The 14,317-nt window shown below is 43.4% G+C and overlaps 1 protein-coding gene across 10 annotated transcripts in view; it reads right to left on the bottom strand.

The window, feature by feature from the left end:
- ANKRD44 (ankyrin repeat domain 44) overlaps positions 1-14,317 on the bottom strand; it is a 143,945-nt gene that overhangs the window by 87,410 nt on the left and 42,218 nt on the right. The window contains exon 1 of one of the 10 annotated variants that reach the window (XM_040603380.1): positions 1,557-1,696. The exons of the other annotated variants lie outside the window; for them this stretch is intronic. The gene's annotated coding sequence lies outside the window, so the exon portion shown is untranslated. Of the gene's footprint in view, positions 1-1,556; positions 1,697-14,317 lie in introns of those variants that run through there. 10 annotated transcript variants of the gene reach the window in all.

Consider the following 14,317-nt stretch of genomic DNA (forward strand, 5'->3'; position numbering starts at 1 on the left):
AACGCGCTACAAACGGCGGATGCTTTGTTAAACTTATCAGTTAAAGGCACCAAAATAACTCATGGCATGTTAAATTTACATCACTTCTAAAAAGGAAAAGAGCTAAGTATGTTTAATTCAGCTTGCCCAGTGTCCTTTCCTTCATTCTCACTACTGGAGGCTGTCCACCAGTTTCGAATTAAATGGTGGGTTTTGGGTCTGGCATCTGGGGTTGGGGCGGGGGGGTTAAGTGCCTGCAGATCATATCAGAAGAGTAGTTAATAAACACTGTCTTGAAGTTACATTAATCAAGTGGAGACAAAGACTCAGCAGGCTGCAGACTAGTTAAAATATGAAAGCATTTTTTGAAGGAGACAAAAATAAACATAGTAGTATAACATTTCTTATATTCACCACCATTTGTTACCCATTTTAGCAGAGGAAAGTCTGTCACATAATAAGATTTGCTGGAATACCTACAAAGATGGAGGATAATCCATCAAATGGTATCCTGAATTTTTCTTGTCCTCTTGAATTTGTTTGTTCAACATTTCTTGGGATTTTCTCTTGACACAGAGTATGTGTTGTGTAATACCTCACAACAGATATATCAATTACACCATTAAATAACGGTCACGGGATTGTAAGGGCACTACCAAAAAAAGTACCAATTCTTTTTATACATTCCCAGCAGCGAGTGCTGCAGCAATAATCCATTTGAGTACTTCTTGTCACATTGCTATTTTGACTCCCAGAGCCTTTGCTCCCCTTCTCTCCTCCCGCTCCCTTTTTTTTATCCCCTCCCCCACACTCCCATCTATCATCTAGGCAGGAGCACGGAAGCAGGCCTGGCACCAAGGCAATGTTTCTGAACAAGACAACGGCGGAGAGTAAAATCTCTGGGGGCGTAAATTCCAGCTGGTGTAAATCAGTTCAAGTGAACTCCCAAGCAAGAGGCGCCGTGCTGCGTTACACCCCTGCTTTCAGAAGAGCCCTGCGCTTTCTCCCGGCCAGAAGCATGGCCGAGAGGTGGCCAGGCACCATGAGGTTACAAACCTCAAGAGAAACACAACGGCTGGCAGCAGGGCAGAGCAACAGCAACCCTGATGGCACGTCTGCTCTTTGCTAGAGATTTAAGAATAAAGCGGTTAGGGGAGAAGCTCACTTGAAAAACATCAACCCTACCAAAAGCTTCGTTTCCTGCTCACCTGTCTTGAAACACCTTTCAAGGACACCAATCATTTTGGTTTTTTTTAACAATTGCATAGGTGTTGAATTCCACAAGGGGGTAAGAAAAAAAAAAAAAAAAAGATTATTAAAAGAAACGCTGTGCAGAGAGGGGAATGCTCTGGGGAACAACCAGAGTCATGCTGGCTGCAGCTGCCCACCTAAAGTGACATGTCTCCCCCACTCAGTGGCCCCACATCCTCTGGGGACCGCTGACATCCTGCCTTCACCCGACTACCAGCAGCAATGGCAACCAAGGGGAGAAAAAAAAAAAAAGAAAAAAAGGAGAGAAACGGAAATGTTGCAAGTTTATCTTCCCTCAGTTTATCGCTTATGAAACCATGACTTACCCCTCTCTTCCTCGCTGAGGTAAGCACGAGCAAGGACACCTACAGACACCGCAGCTGGCTTCAGCAACCGTTTCGGATTCCTCCTTCAGGCAGCAGCACAGCCAGACCTTCTTCCACCTGGCACCCTGGACACCCCACAGCACAGGGGAACAGTCCAGCGGATCTCCGTCGGTACTGTAAGTGCTCTAGCCGATACACGCAGCATGCACTGATCCTCGTCATACACTCTAATGAAAATCCTGTCATTTTTAGAAAATTAATCCTGATTTAGAGAACTATTAAAGTGGCATCTGATCCTGTAAGATCTTACTCTGTAAGATTAGGACTTCCGCCGGTTAACAGGCTCTGGTTTACATTAATGTACACACAAAGGCGGCCACTATGAAACAGAGAGTGCCCTAATAAATTTGCAGATACTCCTGAACTACAAGAGACTACAAGGACGTTGGAGGGCAGAACCAGCATTTACAACCACCTCGACAAATTATACAAAAAACTGGGCTGGAGGAAGATGAGGACGCTTTTCAGTACAGAGGAGAACAGCATGCCTGTTAGCAAGAAATCCAGAGTTGTTACATGGCAGTTTTGTATAAGAAAGAATTCGACAGTGCAGCTTACTAACTGAGTGTAACCAAACATCGTTACGAAAGAGGAACAGACCTTAAAATAGGAATACAGCTTACAAAACACACAGCAGTCCTGCCACACTGCTCAGTACTGCTTAGGCTGTGACTGGAGTGAGACATCAGTTAGACCAAACCAGAGCTCTAAAGCGTGATTTACAGGGAAAATCTAAACAGATCAGAGCTATTCAGCCTACACAGAAGAAAATACACAGGAAACATGAGAACAATTTGCAATACATAAAAGGTTGTTACTAGAAGAAATCATCTGCTTTCCACATCGAAGACATACAGAGCTTGAACGGCTGCTCGCAAGGAGGATGCAATGCTGCTCCATTAAAGGCAATACAAACCAGGACATCGTGACCAATTTGGCTGAGTTACATACAGCAAATAGCAGAAGACCATAATTTCAAAACCAGATCTAGTCCAGTGATCACTGAAAGTCAAACGGATTCTTTTCTGCAGGCTTCAGTAGGCAAGGGATTGAACACACGAAAGCAAAAGAGCCCAACAAAATTCACACTGCACTTAGATAAATACAAAGCTTAATGCAAAAAGGATAAGCTACAGCAGACTGCACTTCCAATGAAAAGCAGAGAACAGGCATTTTCTAGCATTTCAGCTGGGGATTACACCATAAAAGGGGCAAATACTTCTATAGTGTGGCACATGGTGTTAGAGAAATTTCTACAGCGATCAATAAAAAGGCATGTATTTCCATAAGTTCAGCGGGGGTGTTGTGCCTTTGGGCAGAAACGCACTAACACGTGCTGTGACCCCAGCACAACTTTCAGACCCTGCTTCAGTTACTCGTCAGAAGGTAATTACAGCTCTGGGTCTCTTCACATGACTTCACACACTGAGTTTCTATTAAGGACAGACACATCTGGCAGTCACAATCTCGCATGTTCCTGAATTTCACCTTCCTCCTAGCAGTGACCTGCAACACATCCAAGGTCCTGCTGTCATGGGTGTTAAACCAAGCCCCAGACAACAGCAAACCCCTCGGGTCATGAAAGTGATGTAAGGGAGGGACAAGATATTTTGAGGACTTGAGCAAAATCTGAAACATCTGATTTGCTGAGTCTTTCCATTATACTACAGGTAGGTCTTGCTCAGGTTCAAGTAACTTCCCCTTTATGTTGGGCATCACACACTAAGCCTCACCACTGCCTATCTCCTAAGCACTGCAGTGCAGCTCATCTTCTGGTGAACAAGTGCCATCTCAACAGCCATCCTCCTGCCAGCCCCAGAAAAAGTCAGAAAATCTCCCAGCTTACTTTATCGTACACGGCCAGTCTCAAATATACTTTAAAAGACATCAATCGGTAACGTTTACGTTTCCTGATTTCTCTCAGAGGGTCATAGAGCTCTCGATGCTCTTGAAGAGCACCATGGTCAGTTAGTACTGTTTCCATAAAATAGTAAAATCCTTTGCAGATTTTAGTCACTGTCATTCACCTTCTGCAAAGCTAGTATAAATTTCACATTGAAAACGTTTAACTACTGAGGCTGATGACAGTGTTATTTTCATTAATGGCAGAGTAACTATGTGTGAACATGCAGATCAGTCCATAACAGCATTTCATCTCTTTCTTTGCATTAGGCGTGCTGCAGTTGGCATGAAGCTCCGCTCGACAACTAAAGCAGATGTTTTACCTCTATTTTGAATCTGGAACAGATTAGCAAAGTTAGTTTGATTCACCATATCCTGATAATAGCCTCATAGTCATCATCAACCAAACTATTGAAGCTGACAGGCAGGGGAAAAAAAAAAATAAATAAAGTTTTGCTGATGACTGCAATGTTAGGTAGCCAGGCCAAAGAAATGAAATGGAAATTTAAAAAGGTTTCAAAATTGGCTTTACTTTAGAAACCAGTTCAGGATCTACATGATGCATCTGATTGTGAAAAACTGAGCTGCTTCAAAATGACTTTATACAGACCCAAATTAAAAAGATGAGTCTGAGAGCTGTAATGAACTATTACACTCTTTCTTCCAGCAAGCTACCATCACAAGTTATGAACACCTTTGTCTGGATCCCTCTGGAGAGGCTGCAAGATGTCTCCGAGACTACTGTCACAACTCAGTCAGCGTGAACCTTCCCTTCACCACACACAATCCCATGCATTAAGTACATGTCTGTATCTGAGAAAAATTCATCTTGAATAAGCATTCTCATCAGCTGAGGAAGAAGGATACAAATCTTCCTCCTCCTACTTCTTCTCAAGGAGCTTCCAGCTGCAGTCACATTCTCTTACTGAAATCCTTCAGCACTGAGAAGGGAGGCAAGAAAGGGGCTCAGCACCCCAGTTCCCAACACAGCTAACTCGTTTTGTACGCGCAGCTCTGTCCTCACTATCACTTCCAGTTCTTGCCGTACAAGCCAAGCGGTAAGGTTTGCAGTCAGGCACAGCCCAGCTATGGTAGAGATCCTCTCTCTGTCCATATCACATCTAGACATGTCGATCCGCTCTGGCCTGGGACAGTTGCCCAAACAGAGCTTTCTTTTCTGGAGACAAAGGCCCGGTGTGGGGGTGCTCAGCCACGGAGTGACCATCCCAGCAAGGTCAAGACAAGCCCCGCTCGTTTCCAAACATAGTTTCATAACAGCCTCCTTGCAACAGAGGAGGGCCAAGAATCATCAAGTGAACAAAAGGCACCACAAGACAGGGAAAGAGTGCAATCCACTTCTGCTGCCCTTCCACTACACAAAGTGCTCAGGCAAGGCAGAAAGAGGGGGGAAGAGTCAGTTTTTACAAAACCCTTTTTAAACCCAAATTTCAGGTGCCATTTGTAAGCCATTTGTAATTTGCTAGAGGACATAGCTTATTAAAGCTGAAATTAATTAGACTTGCATAGCTTAACACTTCAGCCTGTTGTTTATTTTTTGTGAACCATTCCGCTTCAAAAGTGAAAAACTTACTATTCTGTGTTGTTCAGTCACACATCTGATGCCAAAAGGAACGTCTGCAGAAAGGAACACTTTGAAGGTTGAAAAAAAATAATTAGGTTGCTTTTTTAAAAAAAACAAGAGGTTTTTGTAAGAAAAAAACCATCTGTACCTTGAGTCTCTACAGACTACAGATCATGATCTCCTCTCGAGTTCTTTTGTAAATATTCCTGTATTAGTCTTGTCAAATTTAGCTCAGTAAATATGCAACCTTACAACAAAACAAGAAGCAACCCACAGCACTTACTCAGCTAAAGCACGTAGCTGCCTGCTGTCAAGGCAGTGGCAATGTGCTTCACGTCCATATTTGATCGCTCTGTTAAGCGGAGCATTACTCTCAACCTCTTCAACGACAACAGCAGAAAGAGCTGGTGACAGCTTGATCAGCTACCTAATGAAATCAGAAAAGCTGAATTACAGTAACCTAGCTAAATGATAAAACCAAAACAAACCAGAGGATTTCCCCATCCAGTCTGACTTTACCGTTCTTTTACAATTCCTTGGCCACCCACTGGCCGCACCACTGCGGCTGGATGCCTGTGGTACGTGAACGTTTCCTTTTAACAGGGAGCTCTTCAAGTCTTTCTGCCCATCAGAGAAGAGGATGTTTAAGAGCACAGAGAACACATCTGCACTGCCTTAGATGTGTTACCTAGATGCCTCCTTTGAAAAGGAGATGTCATTCTGGGATCATGCTATGGGAAACGAACCCCCTACACGAACTCCAGAAGAAAACTTAGATCTCACTAGCTTCTGAAGTTTTGAGTCACTTGTAACAAACTATGAAAATGAATGGAGATGGTTACTAATTTAGTTCCACAGGCTCTGATTTGGCATTTACATGGGATTCAGAAAGAAAACTCTGAGAGCCTCCAAGCTAGACCAGGCCTCAGCTCACTCACTCAGCTCTTTTTCCTGGAGCTGGTTTGGCAAGGCACTGTCCTGTTTGTTGTCCGCTTTGTCCATTCTCAGGCCACCCTGTTGCTCTGATCTGCTACAAAGCAAATCTCTCTGTGCCTCACAGCCTCCTTCTCTTCGTCCTTGTGAAGCTCTTGCCTGCTTTTCATGGTGGCGATGGTAATTCAGGACCTGTATGTCTCCTTCCCTGATGTCTTGCTTACACTGCTACATGTAGCTCACCTCCCACGGGCTGCCCAGCACCTCAGAAGAGTATGCGCTGCTGTGTCACAGACCTTAGACTTTCAGGACAGGACAAACCAAATGCATTTAAGGGCCACCTAATGCTGTTTGCATTGAAGTTGATGGCAAAAGCTTTCGAACTACATCTAAAAGACTGAGAGCAATGCTTGGCGCTTTTTAAAAACAGCTCCCTCAACACATGAAGCTGCAGGACCTTTTGGAGGGGTGGGAAAAGTTTCAGAGGGGTGGGAAAGGTCGTGCCATCTCCCCATCTTAATCCACCATGACTGCAAGGAGTTAAAAAAAAAATATTTTAAAAAAGGAAAGAAAAAAAGGAACCGGCCTGTTCCCAAACATCTACCAAACTGCTTTCACAGAGAGTTTTGCATGGGGAAGTACAGGACTCTTCTTCTTGCAGCCACTTCACGTAGGCTCCAGATTTCCTTCTCCGCTGGGGTAAGATGAGTAGGACGACAGTTTCTCTATGCTATCTGCAAAGTCTCATTGACCAACTGAAACTATGCCGCAAATGGGACTCGCCCAAGGGGAATTCAGTCCCAGTGCACGGAGCTAAAACAACGGTTGGCAGAGAGCGCTAAGCCATGGGAATATGGCGATGTTGGCAAAATAGGTGAATATACATTTCTCCATCCCAGCGAGATGCCTGTACAGAAAACTTCAGGCTGTTTAAACACAGGCAGAATCTTGAGGGAGTAACTAGAAGGGGAGGGAAAAGTAGCAAAGTCTCGCTGGTGAGGACAAGCCACCCACAGCACCCTGCCCTCCTGCTTTGGACTAGCAGTCTAGACTTCAGATCCAACTAGACCAAAACTGGGACTGCGCTGGTCCTACTCCTCCACAAACCTCAAAAGGCCAGAGCTATACTGTTACAAGTTTTAAGTAAGGCAATCTGGATTTTCAGTGAGCTTTAAGTAAGGCAATCTGGATTTTCAGTGGTCTCTGTTATAAGTGAATTCAGACGTCTAACTTGTAAGCTGGACATCCTGTAAAATTTAGAAGGTGAAATCCATACAGCCATAAACAGCCGAGTGAAACACAGGAAATCTCTCATCCCTTTCCGTGCCACAGCAGTACGCAGACCATGGGGACAGACCGCATGTTTCTGATGTAGTCTAACTCCAGTTCCCCTGGTCCCTGAAACTGTTTGGGTTCTAGAAGCATTTTAAGTGTTTCTCACTTGAATTTTATGACTGTCTCCACGGGGCGGGGGGGGGAAAGATTTTAAAAAAAAAAAAGGGAAAAAACCCAACTCTGAGTCATATTAAATATTTGAACAATTTCTGCAAACTAAGAACAAGACTCTTCTGATCTGGGTTATCTTACAAAGTTATTACAGTGTCACCATGTTAATTTTCTACTCTCTAAGACAGAGCTGCCACTAGCTAACTTGCTGCGCTGACACAGATTCTGAGAACAGCCTCGGGAAATACTTTAGGCAGGTTTCTGTGAAGAAAGAAAAGCACAAATCACATTTCTCAGTGGTTGTACCCAATCCCAGCAGCCAGCTCTGCTTCAGATACTGGAAGCACCATACAACACAGCTTGCTCTTGTAGGAAGTATCAAAACAACTGATAACATGCCAGTCTTTTTGCAGTTTTTCACTGGAGGGCTATCTGACTCCAGCTTTCATTCAGCTTGCTGTATTAAGTGAGCAAAAGTTGGCCGCGACACACTCCGAGTTTGCTAAGCAGTGTTTAAGAGAGATAAGGGGGGAAGTAAATCACAGTTGGACGTCACTAGTCGGCCTCCAGCCACACTCGGCTCGGGCTGGATATGTGCAGCTACATTCAACTCCAAGCTAAGATACCCTTTGCTGTGCAAATCCTACATCTTTCCATCTTTGCAACCTGCTATGTCTTTCTTATTGACCAAGGTCAGCTCTTCTGAAAATTAATGTCAAAGCGATCCTTCCTGCTAAGCTTCCTGAAGGCTAGGATAGCACGGAAGAGGAAGAGGGAGCTATAATTTTACAGGGAAGAATCATGACTGATAAAGACCAATCAGTGACAAATACCGGAAAGCAAAGAGGAATAGATACTGTGTTGTCCCTCATTTGCTACAAGCATGAGAGCTTGTAGATACTCAAGCATACAAGCTCTCTGCCGACCACCACCCGTGTCCTCTGCAGCTTTCCTCCTGGCTACGATCTCAGACATCCCGACTGCACCTTTCCGGAGCAATGTCACTAGAAAATGTTGCCCGCTGCAACAAGTTAGGCTTTTTACATTACATATAAAGGATTACATTTGTGTTTTTAAAAGGCCAAAACTAGAATAGCCAGATTGAGGACTACCACTGAAAAACAAGTCCTGAAATGCAGAGTGTAAGGGAAGTTCACCGTGTGTACAGACTGAACTCAGCCCTGCCTTGCTTGCTGAATGCGGCCCCATTAATTAACAGCGTTATGCGTGCCAGCAGCACCAGAGCGCTGTGACTCAGGGCAGACAGCAAGATGCTCTCTTGCTGTTATCATGAAACATGACTCAATTTTCATGCCTTCATGAAGAACTGTCACATACCTCAGCTTAAAAAAAAAAAGTTGCATAACCTGTCATGAAGGTGAAGCAATTTCCCTAGTGTGAGTACAATTCACAATGCTGTCCTCACAGGCTTCAACTGGAAATTTAAAAAGATATAATGAAAAATAAGTTAAGAAATGTGTATATTAAAGATCACATAGCTTTAAAATAAGACCAAACCTTTAGAGTTCTCCAGGATGCATTTACAAAAACCACAGTGTCATCTAACACCCAGAATGATCACTTCAGTTCAAACCACCACACGTACTGTACCATTTAATTTTCTAAAAGCACGGACTTTTTAAGAACTATGCCCTGCATTAGAACCTTCAAGTAATGCCTGAAACTTGCCCTATGACAGTGATGCCTTTGCACACCTCTGCCCAGAGTTTATTTTAGATTCTCTAATCTGTGCCATTTTTAAAAGAAGGTGGTAACAAGTTCTGTTCTCACGGTCAGAAAACCACTTCTCACATTCATAAAACCACTTCTCACATTCATTTCTCCTAATCATTTCTCACAAATATTGCTGCTCAAACACCATTACGTGTGCAAAGTGTAATTAAGATGTTCTAGATAAATGAACAAATGACAAGTCTGTTTGCATGATAGGAGGGGAAAAAACCCCGCACTGAACAAGCTGAAGGTTCCTGAAGCCTGTAACGGGGGTAACTTCTCTGATTTATAGCCACTCAAAACTGTGTTACCTAAAACTGATTAAGATTGACAAGTAAATGACACTCTGCATTTACAAACCTCCACTAAGGTGACACCGATAACTACAACGAGATCCAAAAATCAGAAGAAACTGACAGATTAACGCTTCTGCCATTTAGTTCTGCCAAAGCCATCGCAGGTGTCTCAGGACATGTTTTGTAGGCGGTGTGTGCCACAGCAGCGCAGCAGGAGTTACGAAGCACTGCCCCCCGAGGTGTCCAACCCGTGGCTTGGCTCACCAAGGCACGGATAGGTACTGCTCTTACTTACTTACACTGTTCATTTTGAAAAGTGGCAAAAGTCGTATCCGTGCCAGCACATGTGTGTGCCGTTGCCTCCAAAGTAAACAAGGCACTCGTTGCACTTTGTGAGCAAGCGAGACAGGTAGCAGGAGACTGTCAGAACTGCAGACGGCAAAAAACACATCTACGGAACATGTTAAATATGCAGGTGCTTTAAACACATCTCCTGTCATCGAAAATGATCCATGACTGGTTTGTCCCTGGGCATTCCAGTCACAGACCTAGCGGCCGGCACTAGCGAATAGGTTTGCATACCTGCTGCATACTGAAGATCTCCCTTTTACTAGTCCACCATCTCAGCAGAAGCCACCTGAACTGCCATATTTCCCTTCTCCAAACTGGGGCTCAGAGCCATCACACTTTACAGATGGAGAAAGCAACATTTTTTCATCCCACAATCTCAAAGCACTTCCTAGACTGCAGAGACTAAGAAACAAGCACAGAGAGGCACATGTAAAATTGTTGTAGGAACTACTACCTTTTCAAGTATTTTCAGATTTTATGTTTTCAACATCTGTCAAGCACTGAAAATATTTCTCCAGTACTTCTTGTTAAGTGACAGCATTATTAAATTTCATGAGTAAATTGGCATTTATAGAAGAATGGGTGATAAGATCTGTAAATGAACTCCCAGGCACCAGAACAAATGGAATTACAAAAAGCTAGGAAAAAAGGTGTGTGCTCTCCTCTTCACCCTGTTCCACCCAAAAAAGGCATCTGCCTGAACAGAGATCCCAGCACTCATGAGTCTGCATGGCATCACAGCACTGGGGTCGCATCTGCATCCCCACCATTCATTCAAAAAGCCACATATCAAAAGCCTTTGCTCGTGCTTACTCTCTGCCAGGCTGCGAACATCAGTCCCAGCCCCTTTCCAAGGCAGATGCCACAAGGTAGATGTCAGGGCTGTATGAAAAATGCAACCTAGCTCTGAATCTGGTTGCAAAACCAAAGACGCATACATACATACATACATAAAATGCCTCTCCTTAAATTAAGGCCATCCATTGGAACATCAACTGGGCACAAAGATTTCCAGAGGCAAACTATGTAGTGACAAACCCGCATGTATATGAAAGAAGCAGAACCCGATGCAGAAGAGTTTCACAGCTTGGGCGCTGCAGACACGGTGGAGCAAGACCAAGCTGCTCAGGCCTCTCATCCTCCACGGATGCAGAGCATCCCAGTCAGGCCAGAGGAACTCATGGGAGTCCAGTGCCCAGCTGTGATAGTCACAGCTAACGAAAAGGCAGGAGAGCAGACCTGGGTACTGAGGAAACAAAGATGAATTGCTTTAAGGAACCTTTTTGCACACTTGGTTCCCACTGTCCAGACAACATTTTCTTTCCATAACCCTCAGCTGGACTCCCTAGACCCACACTGGCCTGTGCTTTGCACACCCAGCCAGAGGGAGAGCTGAGCAGCCCGGGGACCCATCTTCCCTGACGCCCTAAGCAGCTGGCCGGTAGTCACGGGTTAGTCCCAAGGAAGGGAGCTGCATTAGTGATTGTTCACTTTCTAGCACACTGCTGTCTCGTGTCACACCAGAAATCCCGCCAACACCCTCAGTCACACAGATGGCACAATAGTTAATGTACTGCTAGGGGGAAGATTATCGTCCCTGCTCCTTTCTTCCCACGGGACTGGTTCAGAAATCAAAGCAGAACAGTGAGAAGGTCTGTATCCCCAACACCCACACTTCACAGGGTCTACCATTTAGGTACCAATTACCATGGCTGTCAGCTGCCCAATACTCCCAGAGGATAAAACACATCCCATATCTAACCAGAGAGCATCACGTCAGAGAAATAATCCAAACATTTCACAGGCCCACAGCACACATAAGGAAGGAAGGAAGGAAAGGAGTAGGTAATTTTACTGTGCTATAGGTACAGAAGATGAAAAGCACTCTGTGGAAAGTATAAAGCAGAAAGCAAGAAATATACGTTGATTTTACCCCCCTGAGATGTTTAACTGTGGGTTGTCTTTTGCAACTCTATCTCACAAAGCTGTCTAAATCCACTGCCAGCCATGGATTCAGCAGTATTTCCAGGCTCATATTGTAATTCTGGAAGCATTACACTGCACACATGGTTTGGTCACCAAGATATCTGCCCAATGCAAGACTGGCTGCAAGCATCGTTGCACCGCCACTGCCAATCCCTGAAAATGATCCCAAGCAGCAGGTAACACTCTGCAGCCTCCCTCTGACATGGGATTCACCGATAAAAGTCCCTTTGTAGGAAAAGAAGGGTTAATTAATCTCTTAAGAACTATAATTAGTCCGGCAGGAAAGTCAATTCTTTCTTCCTGATTCAGCACACTGAGTGCCAAGAAGTCTGAACACGCATGCGGGGAGGGCCAACACGCACAGCCTTCAAAAGCGAGCCCCAGTCCAAGCACCACGCTCACCTACCAGCTCTGACACCTGCATTTATTTGAGGGACACAGACCAATTTCTCTTTAATTATCTTGTTCATAAAGTATAATGCTTTGCTGGTTTTTGTTTGCTTTGTTTTTTAAATCTGACTGGGAAATCCAAACTCAGCTCTCCTGCACCAGTGCTGCTTGAATTTCAAATGCCAATGATTCTTTTTTTTTTTTTTTTCCCAAAGACCAAGCAACTCTAGTATAACATAATTACAATAAGCAGATTCCAAGTAAGACCTTCAGAAGTTATTAGTTCCTGTAGTTGATATATGCAGCTTGCTTTGCAGATCTCTTTAAATAAAACATTAAAATGCAATACTGGATGAGTTTTACAATACTTTTCTTCCCCCCATGTAAATTTAATTTCATTTATCAGTTCAGCTTCAAGTCAGGAGTTCAATATTTAGTTCCTATATTTAATTATGTTTTCTTTTCATCATGGCCCTTTCCAGATAAATGTTTAATCAGGGTATTCACTGTAATATAAAAATTACTAGAGTGAAAAGAATGAAGCAATAATGTTCTCATCCTTATATCTAATATCGTAAGTTAAATTCTAGAAGGTTGATTAAAAAAGGGCAACCATGTCACTGAACGAAGAACCCACTAATAAGCCCTCAAGGAGAAAATGAGCTAAGTAGTGGTAAAAATTAACAACCAGAATATGAAACCATCATGCCTCTTACAGAGTATCAGGGATGCATTCATGCTTCAGTAAGATGCCGTAAAAGCAAAATATAAATTTAAGTTCAATGCATCCCAGTTTCACCCATACAACACCAGCGACAAAAATCTGGTTGCCAAAAACACAGCACAGATTTATCCACCTAAACAACGTGCCAGGTTTGGAAGTAGAATCAGCAGTCCGTGTAACAGCGTTATCAGAACCACTGCCTGGTCTACCACTTGTGCACTGGTTTCAGAGACTAGATGTCTAATCCCTGTTATTCCAGCAAAAAACCTACTTGTCCTGATACAAATTCCTTGTGACCCCAAACCCTCCTATTTCACAAGAGTGTGAGGAAGGGCTAATGCTTATTTTTGAGAATGTCCACATGCAATGTAAAGTCATCACTGCTACCCATCTTTCACTTTGTCTTTGCCCACAATGAATCACTTTGTTTTCCATGATTATTCAAAATAAAACTTGCTACGGACCAAACATTTCAGTTACTGGAAAATCAGTAGATCTACTGTAAAACCTGCTGCATAAAAAAAAATATGTATTTCCTACATATTAGCAGGTAGTTCTTTCTAGCTTTGACTGCGCAATGTATGTACTCTCTCCCCTAGTTTTTCCTGGTTTGCAATCCTGTTTTCTGAACCTCTTTTTCTTTGTTGTAGTCACCAATGAGGCCACTTCTTCCTGCAGAAATTAGTCATTTTTAATGGGCACCATCAGTCTTCGGTTACTGTCTGTTTATTGTGAATAGGCCAAACTTCTAACTCTTCTTTTTTCTAAATCGTGTAAAGACATGTTGTTCATCAAACCCTATCTACAGAGGAAATTTCTTTCTAAACTAGGCAGGAGGTAGCTGCTTTGCTTCATAAAGCATGAATTATTACTCAGATTTTTCAGCTTTTTGGTTTTTTTTCATTTACTGGCAAATAGTTTTTTGACATTTTAACTTGATGCAGCCACATAAATCTTCTGAAAATATATAACATTAACTGGATTTTTAGACAAGCCTTCTCTAAGAAAATCTGCAAGGTTTTTCTTATCCATCAACATCCACCATTTAGTATCCTGAAGAATGCAAGGCTTCAATTCCTTCTGCCTGTCTTCTGTGCCTCCCCGAAGTTAAAGCATGGAGCCTACTGACCACCACCCTAAATGGGGAGATGCTGGGTGACAGTCACACACACTACTGAGGCTCTTGTGAAAGTTCAGTCACCTTAACTTTCATGGACTTGGAAAGATAAAGACTGGAACCTTTAAATGAGGCACTGTCACTGTTCTGGAGATACGAACTGCCCGAGTGTTTTGGTGTTTTGTTTTCCAGTTCAAAAACCTCACTTTGCCTTAGGGCTCTGGCACTGGCATGCCAGGG

This window comes from Falco naumanni, chromosome 8 (assembly GCF_017639655.2).
Source record: "Falco naumanni isolate bFalNau1 chromosome 8, bFalNau1.pat, whole genome shotgun sequence".
Lineage (NCBI taxonomy): Eukaryota > Metazoa > Chordata > Aves > Falconiformes > Falconidae > Falco > Falco naumanni.